We start from the raw sequence: 8804 nt of genomic DNA on the forward strand, positions 1-8804 counted from the left end.
GTTATATAAAATAATCACTAAGTAGGCTTGCATCTATATAATGGTTAAAATAAAAACCCATTATATAGTCTTTATGTTTCTTTTATTTTTTTACTTGAGAAACTATTTAGCAGTTATTTTGAAATAACTGCTAAATAGTTTTTGAAAGTATATAACTGCCATTTCTAGTAACTATTATATTGTCTTTTTTTTTTGTGAACTTTTTAACCTAGAGACTATTTAGTGGTTATTTAAAAAAAAAAAAGCTAAATAGTTTGAGACTATTTAGTGGTTATTTTGATAACCGATAAATAGTCTCATTTAAAATCTTTTTAGTTTTCCAAATCTTCGTAGATGTTAATGTTTCCAAATCTTCAAACTTTCTCTTCCTCTTGCAAACTTCTCCCATTTCCCACAAAAACCACTGCCATTGCACTTGAAAATTGATTTCCAACCAAGCCCATCCTTCTTCTACTATCAAAGAGCCTTCCTCCGCCATTGCTATCATCCATCATGGGTTTTTACGTTGATTTTCTAGTGTATTCATTGCCTTCCTTTGCCATTATTTGTCCTCCGCCGTTTTCTCTTCTTCAATCTTTTAGAATAAGATTAGTAATTTTTATCCCTAATATCCATCCATTATGTTTTTTACTCGGTTTTGATTCGTTCTTTGACTATATATAGTGTATATGCAACTGTCTTCCTCCATTGTTGTGGTCCTCTATTTCTCTATTTATTTTTTATATAAAATGATATATTTAATAATTTGAACCTTAGTTCCATTAAATTTTTCTCTATTTATATGTTGAATTTACTTGCTTTCAGCTATGCTTGGCTGAATGCATATATTGTGATAGTGTTAATATATATGACAGGACAAACTACTTTCAAAATGATACTTTCATATTACTTTGTATTTAATCTAGGAAATAGGGCATATTATGCTTAGGAAAATTTATTTTCATGCTATTATGCTGCCGAAGGTTTATTAAAATTATTGGTTCTACATAGGTTTGAAGTATTTTTTTAAAATAGTATTATAAAAAGGCATAAGTCCTGGGGTATAATGATTTTAAGTCATTATGTTGCCAAACTTTTTCAAGTGCAATGGGACATGATTAAAATCATGTTTAATGTACTAGTGTTGATTCTACAATTAGAGATGAATAATATGTGATAGCATGTGACTTAAGTATTGATTTTTTCTTACTTTAACTATCCTAATTGGTATTGAGTCACTGATCATATTTTCTTTCAAAATAATTAACACTAAATTAACATTATAGATAAGAGATGGATGTCTGCTAGACGTACATCTCAAGAATATTGGGATGCGATTCAAGAGTTCATTATGTTTACAAGAGAGCATGCCAAAGATCTAGAAAAAATTATTTGTCCCTGCTTGAAGAGTAATTCTATGAGGCATGATTCTCCATAAAAACTTAAAGACCACTTGGTGAAATTTGGAATCAATCAAAGTTATAAGTATTAGACATTACATGAGGAGACACTGAATGAGATTAATCATAGCCAGTAGCACAATGAAAGTTGCCATTCCCCTAATTTCAACACAAATACATATGCTATTGGAAATTGTGCCTTAGGGCTAATCATTGTACTATGCACATTGTTATTTAATGAATTTCTCTTTTATTATCACATCAATTGTATATTCACTATGATAACTGTATTATTGGATAAATTATAATGATTATCCTAAATGTTTCTAGTCGGTTATCTATAAGGGATAATAGATGAAACAAGACTAGTATGACCTCAATTAATTATAAAGATACAAATCAAAATCATAAGCACTTGAAAGAGTACAAGGTACTAGACTAATCAATTATGAGAAATTTGCATGGTATAAATCATAAGTTTATCTCATATATAACTATATTACTAAGCCCTTTGACCTGAGATCATGATGGATTCCTACATGATGACTATTGAACTTTGATCTAGTCAAAAGTCACTTTTGACTGGGTGATCATAAAGGCTATGATTGAGTTTAGTGATATTCATGCAGAGGAATATGAGTAGCGAAGATGGAATTTGTCCCTCACATTAAGTGAGAGATATGATTAGGCCCCTGAATGAGTAAGATTAAGAAAATGTATGGTCATACTACAATGGAAAGAGTTTTTTCATTGCTGCAGTCAGTCTACTCAGAGATTAAGAAAGTAGTGATCAGGTAAAGGATAATGACAATTTCATGTCTCACATTTGACTGAAATATCAAGTGACAAAAAGAATGTGATATGATTGCATGATAGGTTACATCAAATCATCGATCCCTATATGAATTAGGTAGTTGCAATGTCTTACTAGAGGCCACTTGTGACTTATGGGGTAATAGCATAATTAGCCTATTGCTAACTTCATATGGGCCTATAGGGTCACACACAAGAACAGCCAAACTCGAGCTATAATATACAAGTTCATTGAATTTGGAGGATTCAATGAATGTAATATAGGGTAAATGAATTATATATATATATATATATATGTTTGATAAATATTTTTATGTATATTTATATGAAATATAAAATTCAAAATATAATTTTATGTATATATATATTTTCAATATATAGATATATATTCATGTGTGTGTATGTATATGCATATGATATATAAAATTAAATATATATATATATATATTTTTGAAACATATATGTATATATATAATATAATATGTATATGTGATATATATTATGTTATATTATATTATAATATATTATATTGTGTTAGTTTCAAATTTAATTTTATATGATAAATTAAATTTAATAATTAACATGATATGAAAGAATATCATATCAGTTTTATAGTTTGAATTTATAAGATGAATTAAATTAGATATAATATTATAGATTTTATTTATGAGATACATTTAATCTAAATCGGTTAGCTCTTCAAAAAGAAGGCAAAAACCCTAATCTATATATAATAAATATAAGGGGACGTGCAATATGAGAGCGTTAGAAAAGTTCTGATGGCCAAATACTTGGAGAGTCATGGAACACTCTAGAGAAAGAAAAACTAACGTTTAAAGAAGAACAGACACTGGGAGCGCTAGCACGCTATTCGAGTTAAAGAGTTGTTCATGTGGATACCAGTAAAGAGAGCAGATCTACATTGTCAGCTCCTGAGATCCAAACTATTGAAGAGAACATGCGTCAAGTTTGAAGAATTAAAAGGTAACTCTTCTATCCACCTTGACTTAAACAAGTTCATTCGGTCGATATCAAGATAGAAATTTTAAAATTTTAATTTTTTGCTACGCCTCCCTATCCAACATATGTAGCCAACAATCTTGAAGGGTTGGAAGATGCCATGAAAGAGGTACTCAAGGATTTTTTAAAAAATGTTAGAGAGATTCAGGAGTGATGCAGAGACACTTTTGTATGAGGGTTATGAATACATAATATTGTATTTAATATTAGATTCTACAACTAGAAAGTAAGATATGAGTGGAGTGACACAAGCTTCATGGAAAATCTTTCTATCATAAAAAAAATACTACTGAAGCTTAACAAGTTTCCAAGCCTATCATATGAGGCCAAACAAGTGTTATGATCTGTTGGCCTAAGCTATGAGATGATATATACTTGCATCAATGATTGCATTTTGTTTAGGGGAGAATATGAATCGTTGACCCATTGCCCTAAGTGTATGGCACCACATTACAAGAAGAATAGGAAGAGTATGGAGAAAGAAATGTGGTATTTTTTCATCATACTAAGATTTATATGCTTTTATAACATAATGAAAGAGGCAAAAAATTTAACATGGCATTTAGATGAGCAGATTAAAGATGGCTTGTTTCAGCATCTTACTGATTCTTCTAAGTGGAAAAAGTTTGACTGTAAATACTTTGAATTTGGGGAAGAAGATAGGAACCTACCCTCGTATTGGCTACTAATGGGATGAACCCACATGGGCTTCAAAGTAGCACCCATAGTATATGGCCAGTGATGTTGATGATCTATAATCTTCCTCTATGTTGTTACATGAAGTTGAAGTACATGATATTGAAAATATTAATATTAAGACCCAAGCAACTTGGGAATGACATAAATGTGTACTTGGCTCAATTGATTGAAGATTTAAAGTTACTTTGAGAGATGGGTATGGTAGTTTATGGTGGTTATAGGGAAGAGAAGTTCAATTTGAGAGCCATGCTTATTGGTATAATCAACTACTATCCAGTATATGGTAATTTATCCAGGTATGACATTAAAGGACACCTTGGATGTCCTATTTATGAAGATGGCACACATTCAATAAGGTTACAACATGGGATGAAGAATTCCTATTTAGGATATCGCATATGGTTGCACAAGGATCATACATACAGTAAATGGGCAATACCTTTCAATAGGAAATCACAATCAGGTAGGCTATCGAAGATATTGACTAGTGAGGAACTATTTGAAAAAGGTCAAGGATTTGGATACCGAGTTTGGCAAACCATTGTCAAAGTATGTAGGAACAAGTAGTTAGAAAAAAGAGGTCAATTTTCTTTGAGTTTCAAATTAGAAGACATTGGATGTGAGGCGTTTTCTTGATATGATGCATATTGAGAAAAATATATGACACAGTATTGTTAGGACTTTGGATATAAATAAATATCACATGTGTACATATACTCCTAAAAAGAAGTTTATTAGTAAGTGAAAGAATAAGGAGATATAAATAAATATCTTAAAAAAATAATTAACTAAATAAAATGAGGAAATACGTATATCAAGAGAAGAGGAAATGAATGGATAAAGATTGACAAGCCTTGGAGAAAAAGAAAACAAAAGATAAGTTTGACAAATAGGATAATTTAATATGTATGGATAAGAATTGAGTAGACTTGGTGAAAAAAAAAAAAGAAGAGATAAGCATGACAAGTAGCACAATTAATAAGTACATTGCACTGAGAAATTTACTATTCACTATATATACCTTGTTTCCTTAAAAGAGACAATAGAAATTTTACTACGAGAATTAACAAAAGATCAGAGTAAAAGTTGAAGATCAAGAAAGGTAAGAGTCGCTCTTACTGAGTGATATGCCCTGTATATTATAATGTTTCAAATATTTATAAAAGCATACATTTACTATTCTTATATATATATATATATATATATCTAATATACCTGTGCGTAGGAATGTATGGGCCTTCATTCATTCAATATTTTATTCAACTTTATTAGAACAAATGTTGAATTTGAGAACTCACGTGTGGTTCCAACAATATTCTTGGTAGTTCATGTTTTTATTAATAATAATCAAAGTGAGGTATTCTATTTTTGATATGGGTTTCGTTTGCTGCCAAAGCATGATTCTTGTAATGCTAAATTCTTTAATATATGTGCTTATCATCCCAACTTTATCAATATACATATATAATGAATTGTCTATGCGTATCACTGTCTCTAATTTCTATCTACACACACATATATATAAAAATAACAATACTTGTAATCATTATTATGGACTAAAGAATTATATTATTGCACATGATTATATCATCTTCCAATAAAATTCATATTCACTTTATTTCATACATAACTTGTACTATTTATATTTTATTATACTTGCAAATTAAATTACAGATTTTCTAATATTAAATTCTATTAAAAAGAAGAAGAAGAGAATTTATATGAGATTATGCAAAGAAAATTATATTGCTATGTGCTAGCATCCTTGAGAAAACCCCAATCTAAGTAAAAATGGGGTAAGATTTATTATATGGATTCATACTAGGAGACACCCTGGTTATGCTTAGTGCTATATTTGGATGCTTATAATTTTTCATTGCATACTCACATATATTTCTGATGCAGGGACGAAAATATTTTATGCTTAATAAGCAGCTGAATATTATTAGTTGAACTTTAATCTTTTATATCACTCACCTTGTTGCATAATGTTCAGATGCCGATAATTGAAATATTAGTTTGAATCGAATGGGATGCTCTTCACATTCTTAGGATGGGGAGTTTCCCAGTTATTTATAATATAAGTATCCATAATACTACAAATATACCTATCAATCCACCTCCACCATCAACTCCTGTTACTCCACCACCATTTTATGAATTCTACACTCCATCAGTAGCTCAATATGATATCGTCCACCAAAAGACTTTCTAGTGCCACTAGTGCAGGTGTTAGCTCCTCTTATGATTCACATCAACACGGATGAAGACTTCTTGAAGACTTTTGAAGACCTTAATATGAACTAGCCTAGCTCTTAGATTCATAGATACTAATACTATATGGAATAAAATGGCTTAGGGTCACTACTCGAATATATATGATTTTTGGGACTATGATGTAATTACATGGATGCAATATTAATATTATGATGATTATCTTATATGAATTATATGATTATCCTTTAAATTATTTCTTTCTAAATTTCTATATTATAGACACAATTAATTAATTAAAAAAGGATTAGTATTAATATTAATTACATGTTTAGTATGAATTAAATACATCTATATTCCTAGTATAAATAAATAGACACATTATATAAATTCCTTTGAAATAGCATACTATCTACCATGTGTTTATATGATAATACATAATCTATAAAATAAGCTTTTTTATAAAAATAATATTAGATTTCATATGGCAAATTTGTCTAGGTTTTAGTGAATAAAGCTAATCTTCTTGCCCTTAGTATATATATACACATATAAATTTTATTTAGTTTTGTAATTTTCCTCTCTCATTTCAAGATTAAGTAGTTATTTATGCAAATAAATAATTTTTTAATTAAAAATATTAATTTGGCACGGTTTACATTGGACATGGTTGAGATAAAAATAAAGGAAGAATTGGCACCAAAGGAAAAGGAAACTCAAATACATCTTCAGACATGGAAAGGAAAAAATAAGTTTCTGTGAGTCTCTTGTTGAAGTCAAAATTCTAATGAGTTATTCTTCAAACGTAAGGAACCTTATTTCATTGGGGGAACTGAAGCTAAAGGGTTTAAAATCTCATGACTATCATGTTCTAATTGAAATTTTTTTGCTTATAGCTATACATGGTATTTTACCCTATAGCGTGCGAGCAACGATCACAAGAATTTGTTTTTTCTTTAAGGCTCCTTGCAGTAAAGTAATTGACCTCATAAAGTTGCTAAGGTTGCAAAGATAGGTCGTAAGAACATTGTGTGAGTTGGAGATATATTTTCCTCCTGTATTCTTTAACGTTATGGTCTATCTAACCATTCACTTGGTTAAAGAGGTATAATTGTGTGGTCCTACCTACTCAAGATGGATATACCCGGTTGAGTATTACATAAAGGTATTAAAAGGGTATGTGAATAATTAGAGTTAACTAGAGGGTTATATTGTCAAACGGTATGTTAAAAAAGAAGCTGTTGATTTTTGTACCCAATGCTTAAAAAATGTTCAGGATATTGGGCTTCTAAAATACTATTGTGATAATGAAATGGTGATGGGAATAAAAATCATTATTATCTCAGACCAACAATGGGAAGAAGAACATCTATATGTACCTATCAACTCTCAAGAGATCGACGAGTATGCAAAGAAGCACAACGAAGAGCTTAAAAGCCATAACCCCAATAGAAAATAATGGATTATTAAAATGCACAATAAAAATTTTGTCGGTTGGTTGAAAGGACTTGTTAATGAAATGTATGATGCCGATCATATTTTAGTTCCTGAGAGATTGAGATGGTTGGCAAATGGGTTGACTAAGCATGTTTTTTCTTACACTAGCAATGTAATCAATAGATACACATTTTATATAAAAGGGCATAATGATCAGAGCATAGGGCCAAATAGTGGTGTAACTCTAGTAGCTGACTCCATGCACATTTCATGCAAAGGATGATAATCTAATCTATACAAAAATGCCATACTTTGGGGTAATTGAACATATTTAGGAGTTGCATTATATCAAATTTATAATTCCAATTTTCAATGCAAGTTGGTTGACTATACAAAAAAGGTTTTGTAATAAAGAGAATGAAGAGGAAAATAGTAGAGAAAGGCTGGAAAATGAAGACAATAGAATAAAAAGGAAGTAGAAGATGATCCATTTTAAGGGCTAGAAAATTGTGATGATGATTTTGATACTAAAGATTTTACTTTATATGTGAGACATAATCATGAGAGCATTTGGATATCAAAGAGGGGAAATCACTTCAATTAAATAAGACAATTGTTAAGAAAAAGGTTGAGAGAAAGAAAAGAAAAAGAATGACTTTGAACATGTAAATGTATTTTTCTTGATTTATTTTATTTGTTTGATTTAATCTAATTTTTATTTGATTTAATCCTATTTATTTGTTTATTTAATCTGATTTATTTTTATTTGAATAGGTTATTAAATGGCTATAAGAAGTAATAATCATACTCCTCTTGATAGGGGCTCTCAGAGTGATCCTATTTCTACCTCTATTACTAACTCCTACTAATAGGTTAAGCGAGGTAAAGAGGAGAGATTGAGGAGGGGCTTGGTAGTGATGGAGCATGTAGTGAGGTTAAGAGCTCTCGAGAGAAAGCTTCCTACTCAGTGGAATGATAAGGGTCATTGTAGACATTGACTTAGACAATTGGTGGTAGTTATATTGGAATGGTGGTTAAAGCTAATGTGCCCCTCAAAATGGCAAATAGGGCAAAGGCAGATGATTCATTGAAGGATTTAGTCTGTAACACAATCTCGATAAGATATTATTATTCATCATTTTAAAAATTTTTATAAAAATTTTAACTAGTCTAGAAAGTGATCAATTTCTTTTGTAGTATGGATTTGAGCTTGATGAGAGTCAGAAGAAGTTTGTTCTATAA

Source organism: Prosopis cineraria, unplaced genomic scaffold, assembly GCF_029017545.1.
Source record: "Prosopis cineraria cultivar Desert tree isolate PC_DT_omini unplaced genomic scaffold, ASM2901754v1 PC6, whole genome shotgun sequence".
NCBI classification, from domain to species: domain Eukaryota; kingdom Viridiplantae; phylum Streptophyta; class Magnoliopsida; order Fabales; family Fabaceae; genus Prosopis; species Prosopis cineraria.